Consider the following 14,114-nt stretch of genomic DNA (forward strand, 5'->3'; position numbering starts at 1 on the left):
GTAGATTGTCTAGTTGACCACCATTGCTCACAGCTGGGTCAGCTGCCATGCCAGTGTTTGACTACACTCAGTAAGAAAGTTTTCTTATATTTAAATGGAATTTCTTATATTGTATCTTCTCCTGTCACAGGCTGCCACTAAGAAAAGTCTGGCTCTGTCCTCCTCACAGTCCCTCATCAGTTATTTATATGTACTAATAAGATGCCTCCAGAGAGTTTCCTTTTTAAAGCCAAACAGCCCTAACCTCTGTGAACTCAGGAATGGCCCTTGCTTGACTTGGATGTAACCAGTTAACCTGTTGGGAGGCAAGACATTGCTCGCTTTTAACACAGTTGTGCAGGCTGCTCCCAGAGTTCTGTGACTTTTGTTTCAAGGCTGCTTGTTTCCTTTGCCTGTACTGAGCACATCTGACTTTTTCCATCATGGAGGCTGTGCTACAGAAGACTCTTACATGGGTGAACTGCTTGGTCTGCAATGGAAATAGCAGCTCAGTTAGAGAACATGCATTTATTGACCTAAACAATTACCCCAAAGTAGTACCTTTTTCCTATAAAGCAATAAGCCTACCCAAATTGCATTACAATCCTATGAGCTTCAAACAATATGCAGGATATTGTACTTCTTAGGGTTTGATGCTATTTATCAAACCAAATTACAATTTGCTATCATTGTCAGCAACAATGAGAACCTAAGAATATAACTGTGCCTATAGCAGGTCAGACAAATGATGCACTTCAAACATTGTTCGCTTTCCAACAGTGACCAAAAGCAGATGTCAGGAAAGAGAATAAAATCAAAGAAAGTATGCTATGAATCCTTCCTAGAATACTGTCCCAGCCCTCCCTCACCAGCAGCTCAGGAACTTCAAAGGCTGATGTCTTTGTATCTGAGGGATTCCTCTTCCATGGATTTATCCTGTCACTTTTTGAAACCCTGTGGACTTTGAGTCCAGGTAAACAAGGATGATCAGCTGTTCTGCATTACAAGTGAAATGCAAGAACTTAAAAAAACTCAAATAGCCTTGAAAACAGCAAGAAAACCTAGACAGACAAAAGGTGATATCGGAGGGAGTTTTCAAAGCTTGGAAACAGTGAAATGTTTGTTTCACAGTGGAAAACTAGTTATGTTTCCATATCAACTAGAATAATTTGTAGCTGTATTATATAAAGCTAATAACAAAATCACCACTTGCTCCTCTGTAAACCACTAACACTCATCACCTAGTTATGAAAACGTAACTAGAAGGAAAGATGCAAATGGCCAAATTAATTTTTTCCCCTTCAACTCCTTTTTTTTTCTTCAAGCAAAAGAGGCACCAAAGCAATCCATCACGCAAGCATTACAGAGCCCTCCCTGATGTCACTAAAACATGTACTGTAACCACAGCAACCCAATGAGAAGTTGCATGACTGGCTTACTTGGGGTTTTTGCTGCAGCTTTTTTCTTATCTAGCAGAGAAGGAAAGAAACCAACAGCCTGCAGAGCTAAATGCCTATATCAATATAATATGAATCAATGACTTGAAAAATAAAGAATCCTGTGTTGTTGATTGCATGTGCAGTAAGACCCCTAGCATAAGAAGTAATACATTTGTATGCTTCCCTCATACTGTGAACACCAACAAAACAAATAGTGCTTAAAAATCCATGGGTCTTGCCATGTGGGGCTGGTTGAAGCAATGGAAGCAGAGCAACAGGCAAAGCAGAGGTAAACCCATCTGGGCTGCTGCACTGTGGCAAGATATCGCTGCCCGGGTGCAGAACCTGGTGGTGAAGGTACGTCATGTAGATGCCCATGTACCCAAGAGTCGGGCCACTGAGGAACACCAGAACAACCAACAAGAGGATAAAGCGGCTAAGATTGAAGTGGCTCAGATGGACTTAGATTGGCAACATAAAGGTGAATTATTTTTGGCCTGGTGGTCCCGTGACACTTCAGGCCATCAGGGCAGAGATGTAACATATAGATGGGCCCATGATCGAGGGGTGGACTTAACAATGGACACTATTGCCCAGGTTATTCATGAGTGTGAAACATGTGCTGCAATTAAACAAGCCAAGCGGTTAAAGCCTCTTTGGTATGGAGGACGATGGTTGAAGTATAAATATGGGGAGGCCTGGCAGACTGATTATATCACACTGCTACCAACCCGCCAAGGCAAGAATCATGTGCTTACCATGGTGGAAGCAACCACCGGGTGGCTGGAAACATACGCTGTGCCCCACGCCACTGCCCGGAACACTATCCTGGGCCTTGAGAAACAGATTTTGTGGCCACATGGCACCCCAGAGAGAACTGAGTCAGACAATGGGACTCATTTCCAGAATAACCTTATAGATATTTGGGCCAAAGAGCATGGCATTGAGTGGGTATATCACATCCCCTACCACGCACCAGCCTCTGGGAAAATCGAATGGTACAATGGGCTGTTAAAAACTACACTGAGAGCAATGGTGGGGGAACATTCAAGCATTGGGATACACACCAAAGGCCACCTGGTTGGTCAACACCAGAGGATCTGCAACAGGGCTGGCCCAGCCTAGTCAGAACTTTTACATACTGTAGAGGGGGACAAAGTTCCTATGATGCACATGACGAATTTGCTGGGGAAGACGGCCTGGGTTATTCCTGCTTCAGGTAAAGGCAAACCCACTCGTGGGATTGCTTTTGCTCAGGGACCTGGGTATACTTGGTGGGTAATGTGGGAAGATGGGGAAGTTCGATGTATACCTCAAGGGGATTTGATTTTAGGGGAAAACAGCCAATGAACTCAATCGTATGCTGTTGCCTGCTGTGTAATACTTTTATAGCCCATCAACTAGATGTCTCCAGGTCACCAGTGACTGGCCCTGACTTCCCCCCAACCATCGTTCCAACAGAGAATGAACTTTGATAGAACCAGACGAGTTCTGCAGTAAAGGAACGATCAGCATCAGCAGGCAACAATCCAACACTGCACACAGCCTTTCCTGCCCTGAAAGACTTTACAAGAGATGGAACCTAACATCATGGACCGAATGGACTCGGCAGCATTATAGGGATTGGTCCATGCACTAAGAAATGATCTCTTTCTCTGTGTGTGTGTATGTGGATGTATACATATATGTAAGAGCGATGGTATATTGAAAATGTGGGATCTAAGCATGACGTGAATGGTATGGAATAAGGGGTGGATACTGTCCTGGGTTTAGCAGCAGCAGCCATTTTTTTCTCCTTCTTAGTAGCTGGTGCAGCATTGTGTTTTGACTTTCAGCCTGGGAGTAGAGCTGATAACACTGATGTTTTTAGTTGTTGCTAAGTCTTGCTTACTCTGCCCAAGGACTTTGTGAGGCTCATGCTCTGCCAGGGAGGAGGCGATGCCAGGAGGAAGCAGAGACAGGACACCTGACCCGAACTAGCCAAAGAGGTATTCCATACCACAGCACGTCATGCCTGGAGAGTTAACTGGGAGTTACCCGGAAGGACATGGGGCTCTCATGTGGGTCGGACTCGTTTCGGCAGATGGTATCATATTCTCTTCCCTTATTTCCCTTATCATCATTATTATTGGTGGTAGCAGCAGTGGTTTGTGTTACACCCTTAGTTACTGGACTGTTCTTATCTCAACCCGTGGGAGTTACATTTTTTTGATTCTCCTCCCCACCCCTCCGGACCGGGGAGGGGAGGGGGGGGAGGGAAGGAAAGAAGGAGGAAAAGAAGGGGGCGGAGTGAGTGAACGAGCTGCCTGACTGGTTTTAAACCACGACAGTCTCAACACAGAAAAAGGTCTTTAAAAAGATCTGGGAATAACCAACTGGAATATAATCACATCCAAAAGCACCTTTGAAGAGATACACAGCAGCACCTGAAAGGACACTTTCATCAAAGGGAGGATAGTTCAGCTAACAAAAACAAGCATCAGCTGTGACGCTGATCTCTATGGAATGTACCAAACACAGCTTCATTGCTAATGGCTTTCCCATGGCCACACCTTGCCTCTGTTGCTGATGCAGTATGCTAGATGGACAGGGATAAAGAATTGCAGCAACCAAACAGGGCAAGCAGCCAGAAGAGTTGATTTTGAATTAAAGAGAGGACATATGTGTGTGACTTTTCTGTGGTCACCTGAAACAACAGAATGAACCGCTTTCTATAAACATCTAAAGATCTGTGGAAAGAAAACTGAGTTCTATCAAACCATATTTTCCAGGGATATCTAATGAAACTTAGCTCCATTCCTGTCCTGGCAGCAAACCAAGGCATCTTCCAGACTGAAGTGGATTCCTGAGGAATTCCAAAGATTGGCTTGGGACAGTGATATGATTAGCCCCAGACACTAATGTAACATTAATGTTTAGCAGCAGTATCAATACAGTGAAAGCAGAGAAACACCAACTTTCACCTTTCCTGATAGCCATCCAAGCAATTCATGAGGGTGTAATTATAAGGGCTGGCTCCCCCAGGTGAGAACAGGTCAAGAATCTTGCCTCCCAGGTATGTATTCAACAGTGGGTGCTTAGTGAGGAATGGAACAATAGAAAAAGCAAATGGTAATGCTATTCTAAAAGATTGTCATAAACTACAAAAATCTGCAGGTTGAGGACTTCTTTGGGTTAACGTCTTTGTGACTCAGCTGACTAAGCTGAAGACACAGAAAATCCAGGATTCTGTATCTATCCAAACAATACGGATGACTCTATTTCCCCAGCTTCACTACACTGCAGCAGACTCCAGCAAGCTGCTTGACTTCTCTGGATATGGCTGTGCATTGCTGTGGCTTGGTCAGAATTGCATTAGGCTACAGACCCAAAAGTGAAGAGGCACTTTGGCTAGGACACCAAAAGCTCCCAGAGCAAACATTCACTTTTAATGACCAGCAACCACAGAGCTGAGATCAAAGAGACCAAACACGAAATGCCTTTTCTTTTAAGTTTACCAAAAGTCAGTCATGGGCAAGTAGGGAGCTGCACATTCCTATATGATGCCTGTACATCTGCCTGGGCCAATTTACTAGTAGCTGGGAACAGTTTAGACTTGAGTAGAGCTTAGTGAGGTTTTATGCTGAGAACAAGGGTGTATCAGTTACAGCAGAGCTTGCTGAATGGGACTAGATACTTCCCACATTCAGGCTTGTTCTGTGATCCAATTAAAGTCTAGTTTGAATACATTCATCCTGAACTGTATAGTGTGCACCAAAGACACAGGACAGATAACCAAGATGGGAGCTGGGCACCTGCAGAGCCCAGCACTTTCACTACTAGTGCTGTGTCTTGGCCCTATTAACTTTCGTAACTTGCATGCACTGCAGTTTCTTCTGGTTGCTCTCTCAGAGTGAAGTCCCTGAAAAGCAAACTGATTTGACATGGTAATATGTAGCTGTGGAAGACCCTCAAAATGAGGAAGAATGTCATATCTTCAAGGTCCAGGCTCAGCAATTAAGAAGTTGTGCAACTTCTTCCCAAGCTAGGAACTTCACTGAAGAAACCTGGAGTCTTTACATTACAAAGGCCAATTCACCAGAATATCTATGGTGATCTGTAATGTGATCAATGTGGTTAAAGTAATGTTTTAGAACAGTCATTTCAATCACTTATGTCTTTGCAGAACACAGACATCTGATTTCTACTTTTTGCTCATTCTAATTTTTACTGCAAACTCCTTTTGCGTGGTGACGGCACCCAAGCTGGCTGTGAGAGGAATGCCTAGATGTTTCCCTTACAGTGAGCTCCTGAAGAACACCAAAAGCTTTTAAGCTACGCTTCACTGGATTAAAAGTAGTCTGGGATGAATAGCAAACACATCTGAATAGCAACTCCCATCCTGTCTCCTGCATTCCTGCAGGCAGGTATTTGCTCCCAGGCTTAATATTGGTTAACTCAGTGGCTTTCTGAGTGGCAGCAAACTGATGAGTTCTGTCTGGCCTCTGGGGAGTTTCTTCAGCCTCTCTGGAGGTATGGCTGTCCTCCTTTGCTCTTCACTACAATATCTTCAAGTCTGCCTGCATCAACGATCCCTTAATCTGTCCCTCTGGCACAGCACATTCAGCTGCTTGTGCTGGGATGAAACAGCCTTTGGGTGCTACAGGGGTTTCCAGCCAAACCACGCTTCCTGAAGGATGACAGTCCAGCGGACAACCAAACGCACTGTTCACACCAATGGCTTACACAGGGTCTGAGTATTTCCTCCACACAGGCAGGGCAGCCCCCTGCCCAGAACTGCCCTGGGCACCACCATTTAAATGTTCTGCTTGTGCTACAGATGCTGGGTCTGCCAAGCAGGTTGGAGAAGATGATGCCTTTGATTGCTGGAATCTCTGTGTGGCTTCTGGGAACAGTTTCTGGCCAGGATCCAGAACTCAGAGTTGCTGTTATGGAGCTCAGCTTACTCTGAATTTCTTTTGTGTCCTGAACTTCACATCAACACTAGGATAAGGTATTAGTATGATCCTCTTCTTCATTCTCTTGGGAATATGATGAAATGTGTGGCCTCATATGAGAATTTTGTCCTCTTTTCCAACTTAACACATGCAGGTCAGTGCCACTTACTTCCTTTAACATGTTTCACATGATTGATGTTTCCAGACCATGTAAAGCCACACAAGCTGCGCTGATCATAAATGTATGTTTTATTTTTTCAATTAACTGCTCTGATTTCAGCAAGTTTGTCAGCATAACCAGATTTAGTAAGTTGTTACTGATCATGGAGTATGGAGAGACCTTCCAACCTGAAGCTTCTCTGCTCTGGATGTGGGTAATCAGAGTTTTACTAATGAGCCAGCCTGGGCTTTGGCTGGAAGCAGCAATCTGCACCCAGTCGCCTGAGGAGGGGCTGCTAACAAATAGAATGGAACACAGTGACATGAAGAAAAAATGACCTCTATTCAAACTCCTTTGACTCTTGGTCATTGCTGGCCTGCTGCAAGGATTGTTCTCACAGCTTGTTCTTTCTCGTCAAATTAGCGAGCACAGATGAACAACGTTCCAATGCCTAAACAGAATACCATTCTCAGCTCTGACGCGTTCAAAATCCCATGAGTCCTAAGAAACCTGCTCTGTCACTCCAAGCGCAGGCACTGCAGAAGGAAACAGTGTGCTGGTCTCCATTGTGCAGGTTTCACAATTTTCTCCTGATGAGAAGCCCAAACATTTTAAACATAAAGCCATGTGTATGTGGACGGAATCGCATGGGATTCTAGAACACCGCAGAGAGGAGCCAGACCTTCATAAGGGTCAGCAGCCAGGGAGTGCCCCTGCGCGACCCTGGGATGGCCGCGCTGCAACGCACGAGCTACGCTGGGCTGAGGTCAGGGTGACAAGACCACAGTCTGTCACCTAAAAGCAGTCCCAGCAGCGCAGCCGGGCTGGGGAGGAGCCACCGGGGTTTGCTGCAGCCGCCCTTCCCCTCTCCGCGGCGGAACTCGCAGCCCCGTGCGGCTCTACCTGCCCGGAGCCGCTGGGGCAGCTCCGGAGCTGGGCCGGGTGGCGGCTCACGGGCCGGCAGCGCCCCCATGCGGCCTCTCCGCGGCGGCGCGGGCGGCGCTGCCGAAGCAGCCCCAGCAGTGAGCCCCGCGGGGGCTGCTTGTGCCGGGGCACTACCCGACCACAACCGGAGGGCTGTGCCGTGCTTATCCCTCGGCTGGGCCCTACTCAACACCCTCCTGGGATGGGTGTTCACGTTGTTCCAGGGGCTCCGCTAGCAGAGGCACACACGGAGCAGGTGTGGCGGGTCACCGGTGGGACGCTAAGCACTTTCAGCCACGGGTTTCATTGCCCAGGAACCACTGCACCACCTGCTCCCTGCCCTACTGCTGATCCTAGGTGAGCTCAGGCTGGAAGGCAGCTCCCCGAGCATCTCCTGCTGTCCTGGGTTCAGCAGTAGCAGTCAGTCTTTCTCCTTCTTGGTAGCTGGTGCAGCGCTGTTTTGACTTTCAGCCTGGGAACAGTGCTGATAATACCGATGTTTTCAGTTGTTGCTCAGTAATGTTTACCCTGACCAAGGACTTCATGAGTCTCATGCTCTGCCAGGGAGGAGGGAAGGCCGGGAGGAAGCAGAGACAGGACACCTGACCCAAACTAGCCAAAGAGGTATTCCATACCACAGCACGTCATGCCTGGAGAGGTAACTGGGAGTTACCTGGAAGGACACGGGGTCTTCTGGGTCGGACTCATTTCTCGGCGGCTGGTATTGTATTCTCTTTCCTTGTTATTTTCTCTTATCATTGTTGTCATTGGTGGTAGCGGTGGTGATTTGTGTTGTACATTGGTTGCTGGACTGTTCTCGTCTCAACCCGTGGGAGTTGCACTCTTTCAATTCTCCTCCCCATCCTTCCGGGACCAGGGAAGGGGAGAGCCCCCGGGGGTGCCTCAATTGCTTCCAGCCCGGCACCACTCACTGGAAGTGAGTGAACAAGCTGTCTGGCTAGGGTTTAAACCACGACACCTGCCAAAGGGGAAACAAATCCTTCATCAGTCCCTTTCCACGGGAGCCGAAGGAGTGACAAAACACAGCAGTGTGCTCAGCTTTGGTTGTCTTTGTTCTGGTACCGGAAAGAGGACTGTGTCAGGACCAAGCCTTGAGGGTGACAGAGCAAGTAATCTCTGGTCTGCAGGGGGAGTACCGACTTCTGCAGCTTTGCCCTACATCTACAAAGCAGTCTGTTCCCAAGGCAGTAACCTGTGAGATTCTGAATGACAGGCACAAAACAGAGGACCCTTAGTTTCATATCTGAGGAAGCTGTGATTTCATTGTTTGTTCTCCTCTAAATCCTCCAAGGCCTGAGCTGTCTAAGCCTAGCTCCAGATAACCACTGATAGCACCAGCAAAGCCTGGCCTGAAAACGCTTGTGAGATGGGATTTTCAAAAGCAGTGTAAGTCAGCTGGGAACAACCAGTGGCATGTGTGTACTCAGGTTCTTCAGTGTTTCTGGAAGTTCAAGCCAGGCTTGTGCTGCTTCACTGGTCCTTGCAGTTTTCAGCACAACACTTGATTTATCTGAAAGAAGACATCACAGCTTTGAAGGCTGTTTCTGTTGGATAAAGCTCCCCTTTGTTATACTGACAACACAGTGGTAGCAAAAGTTTACCTTTAAAAAGTAATCATGACAATGCTGAGATAAAAATCACACCACAAACCCCAAGTACCACCACAGTATGTGGCTCTTTCAGTCCTAACTCCTTCAAGGCATCTGACCAGATAACCACATAACAGGAGTCCCCACCCCACTACAAGCTTTGAAACAGTTGGGGTGTGAAAATTCTACAGACGGTGCTTAATTCATCACTGTCACACCCAAAAGACAAATTCCAATCTAAAAGCAGAATAATTGTCCTGGTCACCCAGCTCATCTGCATATATCTGTCATGTGCTGCTCTGCAAGTGGCAAAACAGTAACAATCTGGCTCCCCAGGTTTGCACTTCATTTGGGTTTTGAGTATTTACTAGCCATTCTGAAAGACCTTCCTTCTGAATCTAGGTACAAGCAGTGCTGGTGATGAAGCCCCACACAGCAGCATGTTTGCCATAGTGTAACTGCAATGGCTTCAGAAGGTATCCCCCTACCTCCAAGAGCACTGCCCATGAATCGAGTGTGATTACAACTCTGCCTCCTGCACACTCAGACCTACGTTACTGAGAGATACTTGCTGCTCACAGTCCTCTTCCTGTTACATGTTTCAGGGCAGGAACATATGTGGTTGTTATCTTTGTTGCTCTTATTCAAGGTAGTAAAACTTCCATAGCCATCCTGTAGTTCTGTCGTCCACATCACCAGCACATGCACATGACATTAAATGGTCCATTCCTATCTATGCTCTGTGTCCTGGAGAAGTGATTAGGTACCACTTTAGGTTACTACTGTAACAGGCACAGGCGCTGGATACACAGATGCGCAGCAGCTCCTGAGACCAGACAGCGGTGGTCTTCCGCCTATATGGCTTTCAGTCCAAAACATTAGTTGCAGGATATGAAGCATGAAACGGTTTGGGTTGGAAGGGACCTCTAAAGGTCACCTAGTCCAGACCCCCTGCAGTGACCAAGGACACCTTCAACCAGATCAGGTTGCTCAGAGCCCTGTCCAACATGACCTTGAATGTTTTCAGAGTTGGGGAGTCTACCGCCTCTCTGGACAACCTATTTACATCGACTGAATTTGCCACTTTGTGCCTCTTGACTGAAGTTACAGGTTAGTGCCCTTGCATGTGTTAAACCTGGGCTTAACTTCTTAATATACTTTTTTTTTTTTTCCTTCTTTTGGAAAACTTGATGGCAATGAAATATTCTCAAGCATCATCCTGAAAGGTGATCCATGGAGCACGCAATCTTGTACCAAGAAGCAAAGCCACACACACTCACACCCTAAAGAGAACTCTTTCATTAGGTCTGCTTTGCAGAGAGGAGTTTGCCCAGGTGAGCTTAGCCCTGATAGCTTCTGCTGGCACACTTGTAGAGAGAACTTAATGGTGTACCCCACATTGATAGAGAGAACCCTACAGCGTACCCTGGGGACTGTGGGAGAGATCAGACCAAAAGAGGCATCAGAACAAATGAGGGAGCACGTGAGCTGCATTTCAGGCTGAAACCTCTACATCTTGAATGACTGCAGCTTCTTTACACACCTGATAGGCAGTGATGCAGATGGGAAGTAGGATTCAAAGCCACCACAGAACCTTAAAAATAGCAGAGTGAAAGGCACTGGAGGTGGTGTGGTTTAAGCCCATCTGGTAACTCAGCACCATGCAGCTGTTCACTCACCTCACTCCTCTGGGCAGGATGGGGATTAGAATCCAAAGAATATAAATCCCACAAGTTAATATACGAACAGTCTAATAACTAAAGTACAGTATACTACTACTACTGCTACTGCTACTACTACCGCTAACATTATTATCATTATAAATATAATAACATGGGGAGAGAATATAAAACTAAAAAGGGAAAGGAAAAAACCAATAAACACAAGTGACGCATAATACAATTTCTCACCACCCACTGACCGATACCCAGCCTGACCTGAACAGCTATCTGGGCCTTCCAGGTAACTCCCCCCCAGTTTATATACTGGGCATGACGTGCTGTGGTATGGAATACTCCTCTGGCAAGTTTGTGTCACGTGTCCTGTCTCTGCTTTCTCCTGGCTTCCTGTGCCCCTCCTCACTGGCAGAGCATGAGACTGAAAAAGTCCTTGATCAGGGTAAGCATTACTTAGCAACTAAACCATTGATGTGTTATCAGCATTGTTCTCACACTAAACCTGAAACACAGCACTGCACCAGCTGCTAAGAAGGAAGAAAATAACTTTTACAGCTGAGCCCAGGGCAAGAGGACAGGAAACAAAAACGCCCAAGTGTGGAAGCTTTCTGTTCCAGCCCTGAGGGAATGACCCAGAGTCATGAGAATATAGGCCAGATATTGAAGGAAAGAATGAGAAGCAGCAGGAGCCAACAGAATATAATTTGTGTGGATAGGCTGTAGAAGCCTCTGCAGAAAGAATCACAAAACATTCTACTGAGAGAATATTTTATATTGCTGTGGGCATCTGCTGATCATCCACAAGCAGAAGTGGAAAACTGTTGAGACAGAACAAGCTACTTCAATGTAAACACCACTTTTGTTTCATAACGAGCAATGCAGTAGCATTTTGCTAACATGGATATTATTTAGGGTGATACCAATCAGTAGAACGAGAGTTATACGATTAAACAGAGCAAAGCAAAATATACTTAGTTCATCACAGGGAAAATTGTTGTTGCAAATTAGCTTCCTTAGGGAAGCTTCCTTAGGGAAGCTGCAATGATTTCCAAACTGCTTGGAGTTAGAAGGGGGAAACATTGAAGGTCACGTGGTAGACAGCACTGATGTATGGACCAAGGGATGAGCAAGCCCTTTTCTCTTTGCAACTGGGTGTATCACTGGATGCATTTTTAAAGGCATAAAAATGCTCATAAGGATTTTCCAAGTTGTTAATAGTCAGTAATGGCAAGTCAGAAGCAAGATGATAGGAGAACTGTACTACTGTACGGGTAGTGTTGAGCGTAGGACATGACGAAAGAATGGGACTTGGGGGAAGGAGAAGCCCCATTCCAGAAAGGAGCTACTGCACATGCTGAAGAGTAGCCTCTGCTTGAAGAGAAGAGCAGACAAGGACTGAAGGTCAGTAAGAGGAGTAAAGAAGTTAACTCTGAGAGTCATATATGGAGGAGAGAGTGAAAATCAAGACAAAGAGAAATGAGTGATGATGGAAAAAGGAAACACGTGTTTGTGAACAAAAATAGTTGTAGTTATAGGAAGTGTGTTGTGGAAACAGATTGCTTGTCCCAGGTGGTTAACTGTAACTGTAACCAACCATAGTATTTACAGGAAACATTTCCAAATTGCAGTCACAATGTCTTTGTGAAGTAGTAAGCACTGACAGAGGAGGGAAGCAAAGACAGAAAGATTGAAAGGCAACAGAGGAGTCTCTGTTGGTGTGGGATTAGGTGAGCACAATTCCTTGTGCTCAGCTCTGAGCTTAAGCTTTGTGTCTTCCGCTTCTGAACAAACACTGTGAGTGCCCTAGGCTCTGCTGGATCATCGTCAAATATACTTGACCACTGAAAGAAATCACTGTTTAAATCAAGGTTCAGAGTTCTGCCAAATGTACCCCAAACTGCACCCTGTCCTGGACCCTTTTGAAACAAAGGGAGCAGTGTCTTCTAGCAGCCCAAGTGCCAGGAAGCAGAAAAGGAGAAGGTGTAATTCTAGACTTGAGGCTACAATTACAGTAGAAGAAGAGAACAAATACAAACTGCTTACTGGACAGTAAGACTTGTTCCAGTTGTTGTAGTGAGATCTATTCTGGTAGCTATTCTTACCCCAGGAGGGAAATAGATGTGTATTAATAATCTCTGCATTGGTATAACTGGTAAGCTCACTGAGAAGGGAGGGAAGGAATAAGTTGCTTCAAAAAAAAACCCTATATTGATTAAAAAACAAACACACCCCCCCCCCATACTAAAATAACTTTTCTTGGCAAAGTATCTAAATTTTTAAGACAGACAACCCACTTTTTGAATGCTAACAATACTGATTTGGTTTAAAGCTTGTTTTCACAAAATACAGCTAAAACTTTGCTCAAAGGAATACATTCCCCACACACCTTTATTGGCAGCCAGCAGTAGGCTTTGTAGACTCAGCCCTTGGTGTGTTGTCAGCGCACACATCTGTAAAGTGTGTATGGGTACTTTACACATGATTTTCTTCCTCCCTTAATTTTGTAGCAGCAGCAGCTCTTTTTACTGTAAGTCTTTCTGGCTGCTTGTCTTATGTTTACTTGTGGGGACAATAAAGATCCCCTCACAAGAGAGGGCTGCTCTGTTGTTTCAACACTTACCACAAGTTGTTATGGGGGACAGTAAGATGATCCTACCTAGAAACTCAGTAGATACCAACATGGGTCATAACTTCACAGGCAAAGCTCAGGAGTCAGCTGTATCTTTTTCAGCTTTCTCATTGCTTGGACTATATATTACTCTTAAGCTTCGGAATTAAAAGCATACTGCAGAAACTTTCTCTAGTTAGAGTTGCTTAACTTCGGCTTTGGAGACCTGAGCTGAAAATTTATATCAAATCCTGACTTGACTCAGGCTTAGCTCCAATTTTAATTTAACAAAGTCCAAAGATCTGAATAGCTTTGCAAGATTTTGAAAAGAGTAAAAATCTCTGCCAGTCCATGATCTTTAGCAGTAGTAGTGACAGAAATTAAGTCACTTTGTGGGGAAGAGGAAAACAACACATAAAGATTTATTCACAAGAATGAATCTATAACGCAGTCCTGCAATTCACAGATTATTTGGTACCACTGCATGACCATTACATGAACTCACCCCGAGGAAATCTGTCAGGCACCACTATTTGTCTTTTGTGTCTTCCCTTTGTGCAATCAGAAATGCTAGCTGCATCTAATATATTAAACATGATTTAGAAGCTACTTTGCCAGCATATTATCTGCACTGAAATTAGGATGACAAGATGGCCTGGGTTCAGCTGTAGCAGTCATTTTTCTTCTCTGGACTTTAGCCTGAGAACAGCGCTGATAACACCGATGATTTCAGTTGTTGCTCGGTAATGTTTACCCAATCAAGGACTTTTAGTCTCATGCT

The 14,114-nt window shown here is 45.4% G+C and overlaps 1 long non-coding RNA gene across 1 annotated transcript in view; it reads right to left on the bottom strand.

Annotated features, from left to right (window-relative positions):
- Window positions 1-325: 325 nt before the first annotated feature.
- The window catches only part of LOC133267033 (uncharacterized), a 107,841-nt gene continuing 94,052 nt past the window's right edge, over window positions 326-14,114 (bottom strand). The window contains exon 3 of the long non-coding RNA XR_009742622.1: window positions 326-469. This is a non-coding gene — a long non-coding RNA (uncharacterized LOC133267033). The remainder of the gene's footprint in view (window positions 470-14,114) is intronic.

The sequence above is a fragment of the Pezoporus flaviventris genome, unplaced genomic scaffold (assembly GCF_033815535.1).
Source record: "Pezoporus flaviventris isolate CSIRO_AGI_PZ_B2104156 unplaced genomic scaffold, CSIRO_AGI_Pfla_v1 ptg000001l, whole genome shotgun sequence".
Taxonomy (NCBI): domain Eukaryota; kingdom Metazoa; phylum Chordata; class Aves; order Psittaciformes; family Psittacidae; genus Pezoporus; species Pezoporus flaviventris.